A 17,949-nucleotide genomic window follows, 5' to 3' on the forward strand; every position below is an offset into this window, starting at 1 on the left:
CTTTATCTTGCTTTTTCTTGTTTTAATGATACTTGTTTTTTGTTCTTTTTTTTATTAGCATCCCTCTTTCAGCTGCGTCTCATTTGACGCATCGCGTGCTTTTTCTTTTCTACCCTCTCCTCCTGCCTGCAGCCTTACATGCTTCTCCCTGACAACTATCATTGACTGAATATTAAGGTGTTTTATAAGTTTGTTGGGACAGGAAGGGGGACATATGCAGTAGTTGCGCTGCTGAGCTCGAGGTTGCGGATTCGATCTCGGCTGCGACGGCCACATTTCGATGAGGGCGAAATGCAGAAACACTCGTGTACTTAGAGTTAGGTGCACGTTAAGGACCTCACGTGGTCACAATTATTCTTGAGTGTCGATACTACGGCGTCCATCTTAAACATAACCAAGCTTGGGCACGCAAGACGTAAAAAAAAAATTTATTATGAAACCCAAAGTTAGGACAGGCTATCGACTGCGTCGACTGGGCGTACGAATCGACGTAAAAAAAAAACGGCAAGGACACTTAAGACTGCTTCCGCGTGGAAATGAGATGGCATTTATAAAATCCCTCTCGCCATTTTTATTTTGCTGATTTCTTGTCCACACAAGTTCTCATCAGCGTTCTAAATGCGCCTCGGCAATGCCAAATCGAAACGCACCAAGCGTCTCAACGCGCTCGCTTTCCCGCGAAGAGTTCATAACTCGAAGGAGCGCTCAGCGGCGTTCAGTTGGACAACATAGTTTCTCCAGCGGAGCTGTTAAGGCCCAGTTCCCCCAGGGTTGTGTCCGTGTGTAAAATTCCGAAGATGCTGAAATGCCGAGCCGACCCGCGGCGAAGGTGCAGTTCCCCATCAAGGGGCCCACATACACACCTTCGTTGGTCATCCTTCTTCACAGAGTGCAAGGGCACAGAGTTTTTTTTTTATTTCATATACTCACTTTATGCACTAATGACGTGGTGCCACCTCCTCCCGATTGGCTGCGCCGACACCTTTCAGTCAACCAGAGAACCGTGCAGCCACCGTAGCCTCGGGGAAGCGTGCTTCTCTCGCACTCCGGAGGCACAGGTTTGAATCCCGCACAGGCTGAAATTTACCAAATTTTCTTTTGAAACGCTTTAATTTACTTTGTTTACAGGAACGTCCGTGAGAAATTTGACGTTCCAAGCATTTTTTTGCGTGCTTTTACTCTTCGCGTCGTGGGCATTTTCGGTACCTACATTTGGTCACGACGACGACGACGGATCTTTGCTTAATGCAGCATATATAATGCTTTCGCGTTAAAAAGAGCTTTAGAAGAGATTTGCCGGTACGCTCAACGACTCGGGCACGCTATTTCTAGAACTTCATTTTCGTACCACAGTCACACCCGGTCACAAGGCGAGCCGTGCGTGCTTTCGCCATATATATGCGTAGTAATCCGTATCCACCCAACCCGAATCCTCCACATCTGCGCACCCGACTCGCTTACAGCGGCGGTATTACCACGTCTATCGAATTTTTCTTCTTGAAGGGTTGTCCTTCTCTTCCTTTTTCTTTTCTTTCGCGTTTTCAATTTCTACGAAATCACCCTTTTTCTCCTCGCACCACACCTCGCTCTCGCTCTTTCCAGAAAGCCTAGCGCAAGCAGGGTCCAAGCTTGCGGCGGGCGTCGCCACGCTGTAGCGTACCTATAGCGACGGCCCAAAATGCCTACTTCCATCCCATGCTCCACTGCGGACCGCGAATCGCTCTGCACACCGAGGGCCCGGTCGCTTGCTCTTCGCGTTTGTGTTTCCGCTTGCTTTAAGCGCACATATGCGCGAAGCGCCACTGTGTAGTCGCTCACTTCTCGACCCCTCTGTTTGCTTTCAAGTCCGTTTCGTATATGTGAAGCAAGCTGGCTGGCTCGCGAGGATTTCGCGTACGACACCCTCCCGTGCGTCGCTCGCCCTCCGACTCCTCGGTCCCATGCAGCCGACAGCACGGGCCGGCGGCGCAAAAGGCGCGCGTAGTGCGGCCACTGTTTGCTTCGCGACGGAAATGGAAGCCCCGACGCGCAAAGCGCCAACCTGTTTCGCTTGCCCCGCGCTCTCTCCATTTATTGGTCTGTTTGCATTGTCCGCGCTGGCGCAGCACCGTAGAAGAAGCCAGACTCCGTTTTCTTCGTTCTTTTATACGTACATCCATATATTGCTTTCTTTCTTCCTTTCTTCCTTTCCTTCTCTGTTTCTTTCTTTGCATATTCGACTCCATCGTTCTATTTTGCCTCTGGCAGCACTTTATCTTCTCGTCTTCCTTGCATTTCATTTTTATGCTTTATGCTTTCAGTACTAATGTAAGAGAACACTTTTTCTTTCTTTTTCTATCTCGGGCCGTCCCTCCTGAATTTGACTTTGTCAGTGAGAGCTTTGCAGAAAGCAGGGTTTCTGCGCGGTTCGTTTGTCGTAAAAATCCATGTTTCTTTGTGCGTGTTGCTGCTCCGCGTTGCTTTGCTATATGCACACCCCCGACAGTGTCTGCCTGCAAGGCCGCAGTAAGATTTTCCTTCGCACCTTTGTGTGTGTGTGTGTTTTTTTTTTGTTCGTGTTAGTCGGTGCCTCTGTCTTTTTGCGCATATATCTGTTCGCAGCTTTGTTTCCCTTTGCTCTTTATACCCTTCCCGTAGTAAATGGTTCTGTGGCCCTCTCGTTCTTGTTGTTTTTTCATCAAGGTGATTCAACACGTTACTTTGTCGGGGTCTACATTCACTAGTTTGTAACCTTCGTATACTGCGTATATTTTACTACGCAAGCTTAATTCAGTATGGCGAAGTGAACGCGGAATGCGTTCTCTCCATTCACCCGGAATGAATATCAAGAGAGTACGGCGATGTCCTTGTTTGTATGTACATCTGCCTCGCTGAAATAAAGTCGACTAAATTGTTTTGTAAACTTCACCAGAGTTCCTGATCACTACGGCTTTTTTATATATTTTCCTTTACCGTCATTGTGTTCGCGTCGCATTGTGCAAGAGCCGCACGCTATGGCTTTCTAACGAAGCCAACCTGTCGTGCATCTGAGCGCGTTGCCTTATGATATTTTTTTTTCTCCTTTTCTCTTTGTGTCCTTTTCCCCTCCACCAGCGTATGGTAGAAACCCGGAAACAAGCGGGCTAACGTTTCCAACCTCTTCGATATTCCTCCCATTTAACAAGACCAAACCAGAGTATGTAGCGTACATATGCGACGATCCAAAGGAGTCCGTTAAATGCACGCAATACTTCAAAAGTTCTTAGCAACTGCTGCTATCTGATCGGTCATAACAAAGCTATGTGCAGGAATCAAATAGCAGCCTTGATGTGGGAGCGGGTCGTTGTCCTTTCGGTGCAGGCTCAGTACTCGGAAGACGAGATATCACTTCACCGACAACTTCGTTACTGCAACTGGAAAGGACATGTATATGTGACAAATACTGGAAGAAAAGTGTCGTGTATTATGATCATCACTTCGTCTATCATTTTCGCCGCATACAGCAATGCCTCAGTGACGTAATCAGGGATCTTCTTGGACAACTGTAAGCATGAACGTTCGAAAAATGCAATACACCCTCCATAAGATGCCACGTACGCTCTGCTATAATGTCTGCTGAAAGTTCGTTGAGGGCTAATGTCGGCAAAGGGCGAATTGGACAGCCTGTATGACCCAGAAATACACCTTATTAAATGCACTTGTGGATTTTTCTTTGTCTAAAGACAGTGTATGGACCCTATATAGCCACAAAGAGAGTTTCGTCACCAGCGTGAACTAACCTTTAAAAAATCACGCAGAAACTATTATAGGAGTTGTCTAAGCATGCGTAAGCATTGTGCTACTTGCTCACCTCCACGCAGCCCGGTGTCATTATCAATGTTATGATAACTTGATTCGGCCAGTACAAGCGATAGCGCTGCGGCGACACGAACTAGTGTGGACGGTGGCGCAAGGTGCATTGATAACGCAAGCAAAGTACTGCAGGTGGCGATGCCAGGTGCGCTGATGATGTTCCGATCATTAAAGCCATTATCGCTCTTTATCCATACGCGCCGAACCATTATGAATCGTGATAAAACGTGCTCCGGTTGCGGCTGCGTATGATACTGCCTCGTGGACCGTATCTTGAAAACGATCTGTGAAAGGGGCAGGGTGCGGCGTGTGCTGAGAGTTTCGTGCGCGTTGAGTCCTCGCCGCTTCGTTCGCGTTGAAGCGACAGGCAACGCTAACGTAGTCGTTCTTTGCTGCAAGTTCTAGCTTGAAAGCGATCGTCTTAAGTGACGGACGGACGTAGGGACGGCCGGACGGACGTATTTTCTCGTTGGGTAAGAATATCAATCCTTACGCATCTATATATCGGGCGCCTGTATATAAGATGTCCAAATTTTAGTAAAATAACCACCGACGGCTAAGCAGTTGTACTTGTGTGGTAGCGACACCACCTACCTCGCTCCGTAAACTCCACAAAAAAAATATTCGCTGAGTTTTCAGCAGTCGGTCTCACTGCAGAATATAAAGTGTAGTCTTGATGAAGAAATACTAACTGCCGTAAAATATAAATATGAGAAAATGTCTATAGAAAGTGAAAAAATGAACAAAAATAAAGTATAACGACCACCAAGCCTTGTGCAGGCGGCAAGCAAGCCGAAGCGTAGGCGTCGATTCTTCATGCCAAACCAGGCAGCAGCCAGCTCTTCGTATTTGCATATAGGTTGATCGTCTCAGCATCCTTTCCTCCTTTTCTTCCCTCTCCCAGCTATAGCGGCGTCGCCAACGAAAGCCGCTCGGGAAAGCCGTGAGAGCGTTCCATCCGCAAAGTGAGACTCCAAAGGAGCGCCTCGCAAGCAAAGCGAGACCACTGGCTGCCGCGGTTGGGCAATGATACCCGCAGTGGCACAAGCGCTCCATCACTATCGCTGCTGCACGTACTGACAAACGGCGGGATCCCTTCTAACTCGACCTATAGCTAAAGAGTACCCTCATTACTCACGCAAACGCATCGGGTTGGTTTCACCACAGCGCATCTGGGTGAACGCGCGAGCGCATTGCTGGGTTTGTCTATGTGGCTGTCTCGCCGTCTCGTAACGCGGGTGATTGATCAAGTATGCCGGGCGGGTAGTTTGCCGCCGCTTTTGTGATCCCAGTCACGTCGACGCGACTAAATGCTTCCCCCCCCCACCCCCCCACGCGCGCGCTCCGCGCGACAGTGACGCATCGGTTCCTTTCGAAGAGCGTCTTTGGCGACGCCGAAGAAACTTATCTCTCTCACTGCGCGCCCAGTTTTGCCGCGAGCTCCGCGTGTGACAGCCGGACGCCAACCGAGCAGTTGCGTATAAACGGGTGGAGTTCGATAACCTGCCGACTTGTAGATTAGATTGCTCGCCTATCGACTTCTTTTTTTTTTCTTCTCTCCTAACTATGGTATTCTTTGCCGCTACGTTGCGACACACTGCAATTTTGTGTTACATGATACGTACCAAACATATGGCTTTCTACGTCAATGACGTGTCTAAAAACGAACAAAGTGCGGCGAGTAGTGCTTTGGCTACTGTATGGACGCTTGCGGTGATTGCCACTATTTATCAACGGCACTCACTACATATAACGTTTCGTCCCTCCGCTTGTAGGTTTTGACATGTGCTTACCTCAGTCCTTTACTCGATGTATGTTTCTTGAGTGCGCCTGTAGTGTTACAAAAGATGCAGCCTCCACGATTCATTAGTGACTAGTAGTTTCTACATTTGTATTGTCCTTTCAGTAAATACAATGAAAGCCGGTATGACACATCACACTCGAGAGCTTTCGTTTCATGTACAGGTGTTTATATCTTTATATTTAAAGCTCGCATGCATGCATCATCGAGTGCTTGAAACGAAACGCGATCCGACCTTTGACTTGCCCTGCAAGCAATATTTAAGTTCCATAATTACTCAGACGTAGATTCACTGTGGGAGATTTGGATTTCGAGATAAAACGGCGGCAATTTCGTCACCAACGCAAAGCTAAGTACAGGAAGTTGCGGGGTCAAAATAGGCCACGCGTGGGGCTACCTTGGCTTCGCGTTGGCCTCCCGTTGGACCTACACGGACAACTGCTTTCTTGGCTGTGTCTCTGACAAAACGTTACTGTACAACAAAACATTACAAAGTATAACAGAAGCAGCCAGACTTTATTTATTATAAAACCTATTTCAAGGCATACCCATTTGGGCTGCCCCGACCCCGCTTTAGGTCAAGCTCATTTCAAGACAAGCCGGACTTTTTACACATTTCCGCATTGTGATAAAAGCGTAGTGCCTTTAAAGAAAGTCGCATAGAGGGTGTCGTCAGATTTCGGCCTAGGTATTATTGTAAGAAATTTTATGCGAACCGCAATATTTTAGGGACTGAAATGTGCGCGATTTGTCAGCAACATTTATCAGTAACTACGTAGAACATACATATTCTGAACTGGGTTTCTCCGCGCTAGTACTTATTCTTCTTTTCCGGCGGCGAAGGTTGAGCTGACTGAGGGTAAAATAGAAAGGAAAGAACAGAAATGCGAAGTACATGAAAGCAAAAACCGTGCAACCTTTGCCTCCACTCACGCCTACACATATCTTCCTTGCAGCGGGAGTCGACTGTGCCACCTAGCTTGTTCAGAAAGAAACAAACCCGCGCGCGAACACAGGTAAATGAAAAAAGAAAAAACGAAGGTAAGCTGACGCTGACCGTGCGAAATGCGCCGCCGTTTCGGTGTATGCGTGGGAAAGGAGGCTGAAGAGTCGGGTGCGCACTTCAGCGTGGCGGCTTTCGGGTGCGCCGCAGCGTCGCCGTGTGAAAATAAGCTGAACGTCAGCAGCCGGCAACGTACCAAGGCTCAACGCTTTGTCGCGTATCGTATTAACTTTTTGAGGAGCGCCGACATCCAGTCTCGCTGGAACGAAATGCGAAAACGTGATGCGACACGGAGCTGCGAATATTGCGAATATCAGCAAAAGCTTGCAGCGTCGTGGGAGCTGCGACTTTATAAAGAAAAGGCTTACTCTGCTTGCATATAAGGCTTTCTTTACAAGCCGTAATGAACTAATGTATTACTGAACTTGCATCCCTATAGAGTTTCACTTTTGCCTAATTTCTAGACGTCGTCTACACTAAAGTAGGTTAAAAGTGAACGGCATTAAGTAGACATATTTTGAATCTTCCTCTTTCAACGTTCATTCCCTTTGGCCCTTTCTCCAGCACATGGTAGCCGTCCGGTATTTAAACTGGCTGACCTCCCTGCCTTCTTCATCGTGCTTCGCTGACACTTGGGCGCTTGGAGAGAGACTAGACTGTCCTCTTTGCTACCCTACACGCGAAGAGAGAACGAAGGAGTGAAAGAGAGGGAAGACAGGAATTCAGAACAATCACGCGCACTGAACAAGGCGCAGTGTGTCTACGGCTAGGCACTTAAGACTGCCGCCTGTCGCTATACTGTAGAACAGCTCATGCGTATTTCGGGCACTTGTAATTAATAGCGTGTCAATGGCCAGTCAATATGTTTTGCACACGCCGTTGTGTAGCCGCTTGACCGATTGGCGTCCAGTGTTTCTGAGGGTACAGCGGTAGTGATTGCCCGTATGAAAGTCTTAGACAACTATAGCAGCATCTTTGCAGATAGGCCACTCTGCGTCCCTCTAAGTATTCTGCTATTTAGCCTGCGGAAACGCTTATGGCAGCAGTTAAATAGAATGGCATTACCATATGTTCTTGGGCAATGTAGATGGTATTTCAAGGGGCTTGGTATATATACAGACAGATTATCCATATTCTAAAAGAGCAGTCTATAGTAATGCCGCATTTGCTGCATACGTGTTTTTAAATATGAAAGCCTGTAGGTTTCTAGAGATTAGAAAAGTAAGCGCTTTTCACGGTAGTGGGTGCTAAGCGCACCAGCCACTCACTATAGCCAACTGGAGTCAATATAGCCAATATATATAGCCAATATGGGTATACATCTTAAGCGAAAACAGTTTGCGAAATCAGGGGCCGAATCCACAAAGGTTTTTTAGATGTCATTCGCCATTGGCCGGTTGCGTCCGCTAACAGGATGTTCAGGGTCAGATCGAATGCCAATCAATCAAGTGACTGGCATTTGATCTTACGAACAGTTATCGCGTAGGAGCTCTTTCGTGAATACGGGCGCAGTTCTTCATTGGTAAGCGCCACTATAGCCCCATATGAAAATGCGTCTCGCTGATATTTACCAGCAAGGAATATTGATCGCAACTCTACAGAGGTTGTCCACAGATAGAAAATTTCTTTAAAAATTGGGGCCGAACCCACAGATGCTTTCGTTTGTACGTTCTGTTGGCAATAGCCCGGCCGTTTTTGCTAATATTATGTCCTAGATCCTGAATGGCTGGAACTTGGACTCGAAAGAGAAAAACTGTCGTGCGCCCGATTGCAGTACGAAGCTAGAAAGGAGACCCATGGGGGTTTCACGGGCAGAAAGCTTCGCAGTTGAGGAAAAATTTGTCCTGGTCCGAGATTCGAATCCAAGACGAACCCCTTTCCGGAACCAAAACTCGCTCTTCGAACAGCTTTAACGCGAGAGCCTTTTTGTGAATACGATCAAACCTTTTTAAGATGTAGGTAGAGCACTTATAGGCAAAATTGCGCATCAAGCCCTGGCCAAGGAAGTCTGTACTACTACTACGATGGAAAGTATATAAAGCGCCAGCAAACAAGGACAGAAGGGAGACGACACCACAATGCGCTACTCACAATGCGTTACCAACACGCCCAACAAATGGCAATGCTGAATTTTATTTCTAGTACATCGCGCTCTTTTCTGTGTTCATCGTTAAATCCATGTCGTCTCCCTTCTGCCCTTGTTTGCTGGCGCTAAATACGCTTTCCAAGTCAGTTTACCAACCACGCCCAACAAATGGCAATACTACGAACAGTTCAACAGAAAACCTACAGACTGCTAAAGTCTGCCCTCATATGGGAATCAGCCGGCCCAACGCTGCACGGTTATGGTGAGAACGTTCGCCAAGCTTTGTTTGCTTTATGGTCGCGAGCGCCAGAGGTGCGCGTATGCATGACGTATGCGTGAAGTTTGTTTACAGCATGACAGCTGTAAACAAACTTTGTTCTCTGATATTTCCTCGAACATTTATTTCTTTCTGCATTTCTTCTTTTCCGGGCCTCGATCCTTCCGTTGCCGGCTGCGTTAAGTGATTCGTGTCGGACGGAGTTTAATCAAGAAGGGTTCTTGCGGGAGCGCGAATAAAATGGTGGTGATATACGCGGCTTGATTCCGCGCGTGGCAGTGGATTTCAAAACGGAGACGTGGGTTGAATGTTTTTTATATATATTTCTTTATTCTGGATGGCTAACACGTTCCAACGCACCTGAGACTCTCGCATACGTAGCAGGCTATGTGCGCATTGAAAAACGTCGTGCCCTACTGTAAGCGGAGGTATATTGTGTGAGAGCGCTGAATTCGGTGTCAGAAATAAATTTCTATTTTTTTTTAAATTAGAAAAACGTGGCATTTTGTATGCGGTGAGCACTATTTTTACATATATATTTATGTTAATCTGGACCAAGCATTTCGCGCAAAATCAGAACTTCACGGTGCTGCGAATGCTTCTTCTAAATGTGCGAAATACGTTTACGACTCCATATTTAGAGTTTGTGGCGCAAATATTGTTTCCAATGTATGAAACAAACACGTACAAAGAATGTGATTAGCGTCCAATGCCCAGAACAAACCGCGTGGTCTTTATGGATGAGGTCAGAGATACCCCGAAATCATCGATAGCATTTAGGCGAAAAAAAGTTGTTGATTATTTTTTGATAATTATGGCAACGAAGCCAGGACATCGTCACTGAACGCACACGGTGCGTTTACCGCATCTACAAACTGGTTTGTGTGCTAAAAATAGTTTGACATATCAAATAAATTCAATATATATGATGCAAATTAAAACAAAATTTTACGACGATTTCATTATACACGTTATAACGAAGCTGTACAGAGGTGAAACACATCGGCGCGACCTATCCTTATAGCCCAGCAACCTGCTGGGATCTGTAGCTCTATCGGGCCATGCGTCGCACTCTATACCTGGATACGTCCAAACATGCTGTCAAGCATGCCCAGCCGCATTATCGAAAGAAATTAAGTGCTCAGAAAGCACACGGGGGAAACAAATGCCTTCCTGTGGGTGAACTGATGGCGCTGGTTTTAGGTGCCCAGAGTTTGACGTGTTCGATATGAAGTCCGTTTTAAGAGATCTATTTTTGCGCGAATGTCGCTAATTATGTTTACCGCGTTCGAGAAGAAGCGTAATTGCCTCTTCCTAGAATAACTATACTTTAATTTCACCGCATGACTTCTTGTTTCATTAGCGTGGTGCTCTGCCGCAATAATGTACAGTCGCGGACAGAATAAAATGGACCACGGCATCTCTGAAAACGTTCAAATCCCGAGCAGCCTGTAGCAGTAACCAGTAAAACTGCCCTCGACAACGTTGTTAGCATATTCTAGTCGAGGTCCAAAATGCAAATACCAGATTGCGTTGTGAGGTTGCGGAGATATTCAGCTTTTTCTTAGATTTCATGGTCCGTAATATTCTGTCCGCGACTGTACATGATTTTACCCTACAACCCGCATTACCCGCACCAACATGCATCTGATCGAGTGCGCGGCTTAAGTTTCATTCTGTGCACGTGCAATCTGTTCACGCCGACACAGGGGATCGAGCACGCGACCTCGTGTTCAGCAAAACCCGCACTTTTCGCTGTGTATACGTCGAGTTTCGCGCTTACTGCACGAGATAACCTCCTCTCTTTTGCGACGCAGGAAGACGGCGCTGGGAACCCTGTTGTCGCACATGGGTGCGCACCCCGAGGATTATGCCAGCGCAGTCTGAAGCATCTCCTCCTCTTCGCCTGCACGGGTGAGTGTGCCTCCCCCACTTGCTATCTATCTATCTATCTATCTATCTATCTATCTATCTATCTATCTATCTATCTATCTATCTATCTATCTATCTATCTATCTATCTATCTATCTATCTATATATATATATATATATATATATCCGCGCGACTGGTCGTCCGAGGAACTTTGAGTGTTTTCGCGGGTTTCTTTCACGATCGCAAAACCCCTATTTATGTGGCACGTATTGAGCAACAGAAGGCTGTATCGGGAGTTTTTCGTGTCGCTCTACAATTTCCTCATTGACACTTTTCATCTAACTATAAAATTTGAGAAGCTGATTAATTAAGACTCATTGTGTGATTAGGTAGAATGAAAACAGAAAGTCGTCTGAGTATCTCCAAGCGATGGCAAACAACGTTACCTTGGTTCTGACAGGCTGCGTGGCATTCGCATATTTTTAAACTCTGCCTCATGTTAGCTGGGTCACCCTGTATATGCATGCAAAAGGAAAGGCAGCAATTTTAACCATTGCCGCTCCCGGTTGGCTACCCTACATGGTGCGTAAGAAAAGGGAAGAAAGAAAAATAAATTATAAGGTGAGCCAGCGTGCGTACGTCAGCAGATAAATGCTGACTGAGATAAAGTCAGAAGCGCTTGTATTGCCCAGTTGCCTTCAAGACGCGCATTGACGCTTTGGTGGCCCTGAGCATAACAGAGTTGCTCAACCAAGGCACCAGGATCTTTGCATCGGAGAGTGGACTGTCACATAAGCAGCTGAGGCTAATATGTATATACGCAGAGCATGTCATTCAAAGTAGAAGTATATGGGCAGTGTCACAAAATGGGGTACTCTACCGTTTCATCACATCCGGAAGTGAGGTATGCGGCACTGTTGGCTATTCCGATTGAGAATGTGTAAGCACTCGTGAATATGACATCCAGCCACTTTTTATAGACTATGAAGTGTGTTGCATGCGGTTAAGCGCGTTCGTTTAAAAGTGAAAATAATTCTACTGGCGAGCGCTAACGGAAGATGCATCGTTCTACTTTAGGAATCCATTTCTAGCAGCTTTACCCATGCAGCTTTCGAGGGAAGTGGTATTTCGAAAGGGATCTATGAAGAATACGGCGGATATTTTTCGCGCTATGTCAGCCTAAGGAAGGGTGCAAGGTCCAACAGCGGACTGGTGCTCGAACTCACGAAAATACGGCGCATGTCCGGGTGGAACGTAACTAGTTATACGTATTGTGGTTCGCGTCACGTCACGATACGGCCGGTCGCTCGCTAAGCCGCCAACCGCAGATACTGCCCGGTGCAGAAAGAAAGAAGGAAAAGAAGCGAAACGAACAGCGCGAGGACCCCGCTGTGCAACTTCCATTTCCGCCGAACAAATGGGAAGTCGAGGGGTGTGCAACTCGATTGCTTCGGCTGTTGCCTACTCTGCACGGACTGTTTCGCTTGTCGACGTGCTATGCCACAAGCGCGTAACGCTGTACAAACAGGTTCTTTTCAGAGTTATTTCCTTTGTAGTCTGCCTTCTGACCGGATGGGGTCTCTACGTGTAGTGCGTGTGGGGTTTACCTACAAACGCACGCACGCACGCACGCACGCAGGCACGCACACACACACACATACACACACACACACACACACACACGCACACACACACACGCACGCACGCACACACACACGCACGCGCACACACACACGCACACGCACACACACGCACGCACACGCGCACACGCACACACGCGCACACGCGCACACGCACACACACACACACACACACACACGCACGCACGCACGCACGCTAATGTGTGCAAAAGACCTAGCACTTGCAAAAGACCGAACATCCGCAAGTTTAAACGTGCGCCTGCCTTGCGGTGCATGACGTCAAACCGTTTTCCTAATTTAACTGAACTACAGTGCCACGTTTTCAAGACCGGTCGGGTCCACTTCACTATACGCTTCCAAGAAGTGTTGTCTCTCCCTCGAGGATTATGCGACCACGCTAACGAGGTCCTTCCTAACCAGGCACTCTCAGGAATTTCATGAAGCCGCCTGAAAGGGGAAGAGAAAGAGCAGAGAGCTGCGCTAAAGCACCTCTCTCCCCTCTAATACTCCAGAACTCAACGTTCGCGCACATTTCGAAGAAAGGTCGAAGTTCCCAAGAGGGGTTGCACACTGACACAACTGGCGATTTGACGTTTGACGTCAGGAACGCGGAGCTGTCCTTTCGTGCTCTTTCGCAGCACCATGAAAGCATCCAACGGGAGACGACTTGTCGAGAGAAAACTCCTCCTCATTGTAACAAATTGCTTCCCCGAATTTCTGGTCCGCGGACCAAATCGGGGCTCGTTCGAGAACGTGTTCACGAGAATAAAACGAGAGGAGAAGAGCCGATAAAGACAGACAAAAGAGCAAAAAAAAAAGAAATCGCGAACTGGGAGAATAGGTGGCAGGTTTTAAAGCCCATTATATCGCGTTGAGTGGTTTAACGAGACACCAAAGTACGTGGAACTCCGATAAGAGGAAGGGCGCGGCTTTGGTTCCGACGTAGACGGCACCGACGGCACCTTCGGAGTAGTCATCATCGAAAAACAAAAAAAAAACTAACGAGGACGAGAAAGGAGGGATCCCTAATGCACCGCCTTTGTCTTTCGTAATGACGTGCGTTTGGTTTTCTTTTCGCTAATACTAAACCTAAAGCGTTCTTTTCTTTTGTAACGACGACCTCGTAATCCTGTAACGCAAGGAACAGCTTCTAGAAATAACCTGGAAAACTGTCTTACGGATAATCACTGGTGACCTTAGAGCATGAGCGCGAAACTGGAGAAAAGGCGCCTGGAGATTTTGCTCAAATGTCACTGATAACAGCACTGCGCCTCTTGACGTGGCCGCCATGTAGCCTTCGGGCGTCCATTGAGTGGGAGCTTTGGGCAGCGCCCACTGACTCGCCACGTGTCAGTTTCCGTGCCCTTAAACGACTATGCATAATGGTGAAAGTCGGGTGATATGGGGGGCAGCTGGCCTTTTCAAACCGGGCGCAGATGAACTCCGTCCTGATAAGCCTCGGTTTTCTAGCCTGAAATTGTTAGTAATTTCATGTGCTGTTGAAAGGTTCAGCGACAAAAAGGTAACCTGAAAGCCTGACCGTTCCTTTGCAACAAATTGCTGATTACTGTCAGTTTTTCGAACTTAATTTCCTGCACCAACCTTAACAGTAATCCCAGAAGTGCTGCTGCAAGAATGAACAAACAGTCGAAAGAAATCAGCTGTTGCTCACGTGAGGAGATAAATCCTTTTATTTATTGAAAGAATGCCGAGTATAGAATACGTAATAATGAAATATTGACGCCGTTCTGCATGTCCTCTTTCTTTATACCGTTACAAATGTTCAACCTTGGTGGTTCTGAAAGTTTCACAAAGCATGCAACATGACCGGCATTTCCTGCTACATCCGTATAACTGACTCGTACGGATGAATACTTTCTTAAACAGCATTGTTCATGTCATCTTCCTGCTTAAAAATAACCTTAAGCTTCGTCGCGACGGCACCGACATGTCACCATCCAAAATGCACGACATTCGCAGATGACACGCAGCGCCTCACACATTAAAGAAACATACGAAAGCTATTCCACCTCCATGTTTAGTGGACAGTGCCGAATGTCAGGCATAATGACGTCACAATTAACTTGCGATCATTTGCCTCAACTAACTTAGCAGCAGCCTATTTAATGTATTTATGGGGTCTATCAGTGTTAGCTTTTTATACACAAAATATGTATTCCGTGCCTTACAATAACTTGGCAATTTGGATCATCTTGTTAATGAAGCTGCGCAATTTTTTGCGACTTGCAAGAAGAAAGAGCTCGTGGCGTCAATATAATGTCGCCTTCACGCCGAAGATAAACGCCTGCTGCATCGTCCCGCTGCAGTTGATCCGCGCGGACAGCTGACGCAAGCACGTTCCAACCGGCGAAAGTTGAAATGTTTACTTTACACTTATGTATGGCCTCGTGAGGGGGCTCTCGAACGTTTCCCTCGAACGAAACGCTCGTTAAGCATATATCGCCCGCACGGCACTCTCTCGACGCTAACCGATTTCTCCGAACGCACTGAAATTATACGGCTGACGGAGATCCACGGAAAAGGGTGCAAGAAAAAGAAGGTTGCTGCAAAGTAGAGCTGGATAAACGGGTGTGGGGTGGGTTAGGAAGGGAGCCCAGAACAGCGTGCTTCTCGGAAGCGAGGCATAGGGAGGGAGAAAAGATGGCAGAAGCAAGGCAGCAGTGTTGACGGTGCAGCGCCTCCACCTTGGTCCCTAGTTCCCTCGTCGCCTCCCCTGTCCCACCCTCTTCCTTATTCTCTCTCCCTCCTCTCCAGCAGTGGCGGGTCGATGTCGAGGCACGGGAGTCCCGCGCGCCGTCATCCACCGCCTCAGACTCCGTGACGGCGGTGGTGGCGTCTGCGCAGCGTCGCCGTTTGCATCTGCTGCTCCTGCGGCGGCGGCCGCGGTGGCAACCGGTTACCTAACAGCCGTTATCAATAAGTGATAACGTCGCTGCCGACGGCCCTGAAGCGAGCCACGGTTCAGGCCGCGGCTGTTACTCTTGTCCTTGCGACGGAAGCAGCCATGCATGCGAATCGAGAGTTATCCGTGTTGTTGTCGTCGTCGTCGTTGCCGTCACGGAAATGCTCGCAGTTCTCGCCCTATACTGCCGCATTTTCTCGCCGCTTAGGCCGCGTGTTGGGAACCGTCGTCGCACCCGGCATCTTTAGGCGTGTACGATGGGGGTTGCAGATACATGTCTACCTGCGTGGCTGCTGGTCGTCTTTCGCATGTTTACCATCCTGCATGAGAGGACGAGTTCGTGCCAACCGCCGGTATAGACTGTGCGGATCGACGTCTCCCGCGCGTCGTATTACATTTCTCCTGGTCGTCAGTTTGTGACGGCGCTAGAAGCAGCTGCAGGTTGCTGCGATCAACGTGCTTTGAATGTGTACACTCGTCCACAAGAAACTACAAGGTAACGGTTCCAGGGCAATGGTAAATTTCTGGCATGAATTAAATTACAGCGAAGCCTAGGCAGATAGCTTGCAACTCACATTTTTTCGTAAACCTCGTGCCCCGTATAAATTAGTGATCAAATGTATGCTACCCAGAAAACGGCATAGGATAAATGTTTTGCAAGCGCACGACTTTACGGCGTCTTATTGGGCACTCTTTGTAAATATTTGTTGGCGTGGTGGTATCGAAGCCGCCAACCATCCGAATCGAATGTGTCTTAACCTCCGACTATGTTCATACTGTGGGTTGCGCAAGAAACACATGGACAAAAAAGGGGGGTGGCACGGATGACATGAGTGCAATCTATGAACTTATGGCACAAGCCATTCGTTACATTTGCATACATAAAGCGCACGTACATTTACACGCATGCATTTACACACAAACTTGCATAAAACAGTTAACATGTGTAACGCTAGAGTTATTACCAGCATCCGCGTGGAAAATCTTCACCATATAGATAAATGCGCACTCGCATCCTGGTAACGGTGCCTTTCTCTCTGTCTCTCATTTTTTTTTAGTAAATTGCTGTCTAAATGGACGGGGTACCATTGACGATGCAAATGTTGCAAGCAACAAATGCTGCGAGCTAGATTGTCCATGTACAGTTTAGTAGTTGTTCACTGACGCTTGCAAGATGTCATTCGGCTTAACGCCTTCTCTCCAACTTTGGTAAAGACGACTACACAGAGGGGAGGCTGTCCCTCTACCCACTCGTCTCGTGACTGCGGCTACTGCGTTCCTAACGGAGAAGGGCGCCGAGATGGCTCCTCTTCATGCGAGATGCTGAATAAGACGCTAGAAAAACGCAATGAAAACGCGGCAATGTGTACACATACCTTTGTCGGTTCTAGTACTATATACGGATGGAAATGCTCCACACCCATTGTCGCCGCTATGCATCCACCAAGACCCTTACACAGTAATGTTATAGTACCGTCTCTCCCCATAATATGCGCGAGGAAACGTTTCTTACAACGTTCACCTATTCCTGCCAAGATGGCACTCACTTGCAACCTTAAGTGCTTCCACGCCGGCGCTTGAGTGCCTCAGTCGTGAAACTATAGAAGAGCCCTACATCGCGAACCCGGCTGAATGGTTTTCTGGCTATGGCGCATTTCTCTATATGGCGTGCACCCGTCGTATACTGCGCGTTAGGCCGCAACACTCGTAACGGGTGCACTTTGCGCACCATTCTTGTCTTTTCGTTTATTACACCCAACTCAAAGCAAAATCTTCTTCACTGTGTCATCTGTCATGAGGCGAGGCGCTACGTTGTCGTAAAGAAACCAGTTTACCATCGCGGTTCCGTAACAAACACCGATTATAGCTACTGCTCTTGCTAAATCGCATGTTAAAGGCTTACATATGCATCCAGAAAATGTCGCAAGATGAACCATAAATTGGTTTGCTTTTTGCCTTTATTATTCGACTATATTAAAAAGACAAACTCGTAAAACTAATATTGTCGGTTTCTCAAGCATCTTCTATACTTTTATTTTTATTTTTTTGAGTACCACCGGTTTGTGACGACACAAACCGGTGGTAGTTGGTGTGGTGTCGATTACTTAGCTACAGGTATGTTTCCAAGACCGGTATAGTCGTTAAATGCGGGCACGCATGCTGGGCAGTGGTGCCCTTAAGCAAACAACCCTGCTCACTTAATAGATATCTATGTAAGATCACTATCGCTATGCCATCAAGATAAAAGCAAAATTTATGCACAGGTCTAAGGCGTACGTTATACTCAGAGTGTATGGTGAAGCTTGTGGCACAATTCAACAAAGCTTTCCGTTCGTAAGTGCTGTTTTCCATTGGTCAGTCGTCTTTGCTAACATGTCCGTTATTAACATTGCCTGACATCCACTATAACGAATGCTTCCAGCGCAAGACCCTTTCTGTTAATACGGACACTTTTTCACAGACCTCATACACTCTCTTACCGCTTCCGTGCATTGGACTGATCCAGAGATCACGA

The 17,949-nt window shown here is 47.4% G+C and overlaps 1 protein-coding gene across 4 annotated transcripts in view; it reads left to right on the plus strand.

Annotated features, from left to right (window-relative positions):
• LOC139052454 (alpha-2C adrenergic receptor-like) overlaps positions 1 to 17,949 on the plus strand; it is a 744,579-nt gene that overhangs the window by 538,843 nt on the left and 187,787 nt on the right. For all 4 annotated transcript variants that reach the window (XM_070529563.1, XM_070529561.1, XM_070529560.1 and 1 more), the window contains one exon: positions 10,816 to 10,912. The gene's annotated coding sequence lies outside the window, so the exon portion shown is untranslated. The remainder of the gene's footprint in view (positions 1 to 10,815; positions 10,913 to 17,949) is intronic.

This window comes from Dermacentor albipictus, unplaced genomic scaffold (genome assembly GCF_038994185.2).
Source record: "Dermacentor albipictus isolate Rhodes 1998 colony unplaced genomic scaffold, USDA_Dalb.pri_finalv2 scaffold_23, whole genome shotgun sequence".
In the NCBI taxonomy this organism is placed as follows: Eukaryota; Metazoa; Arthropoda; class Arachnida; order Ixodida; family Ixodidae; genus Dermacentor; species Dermacentor albipictus.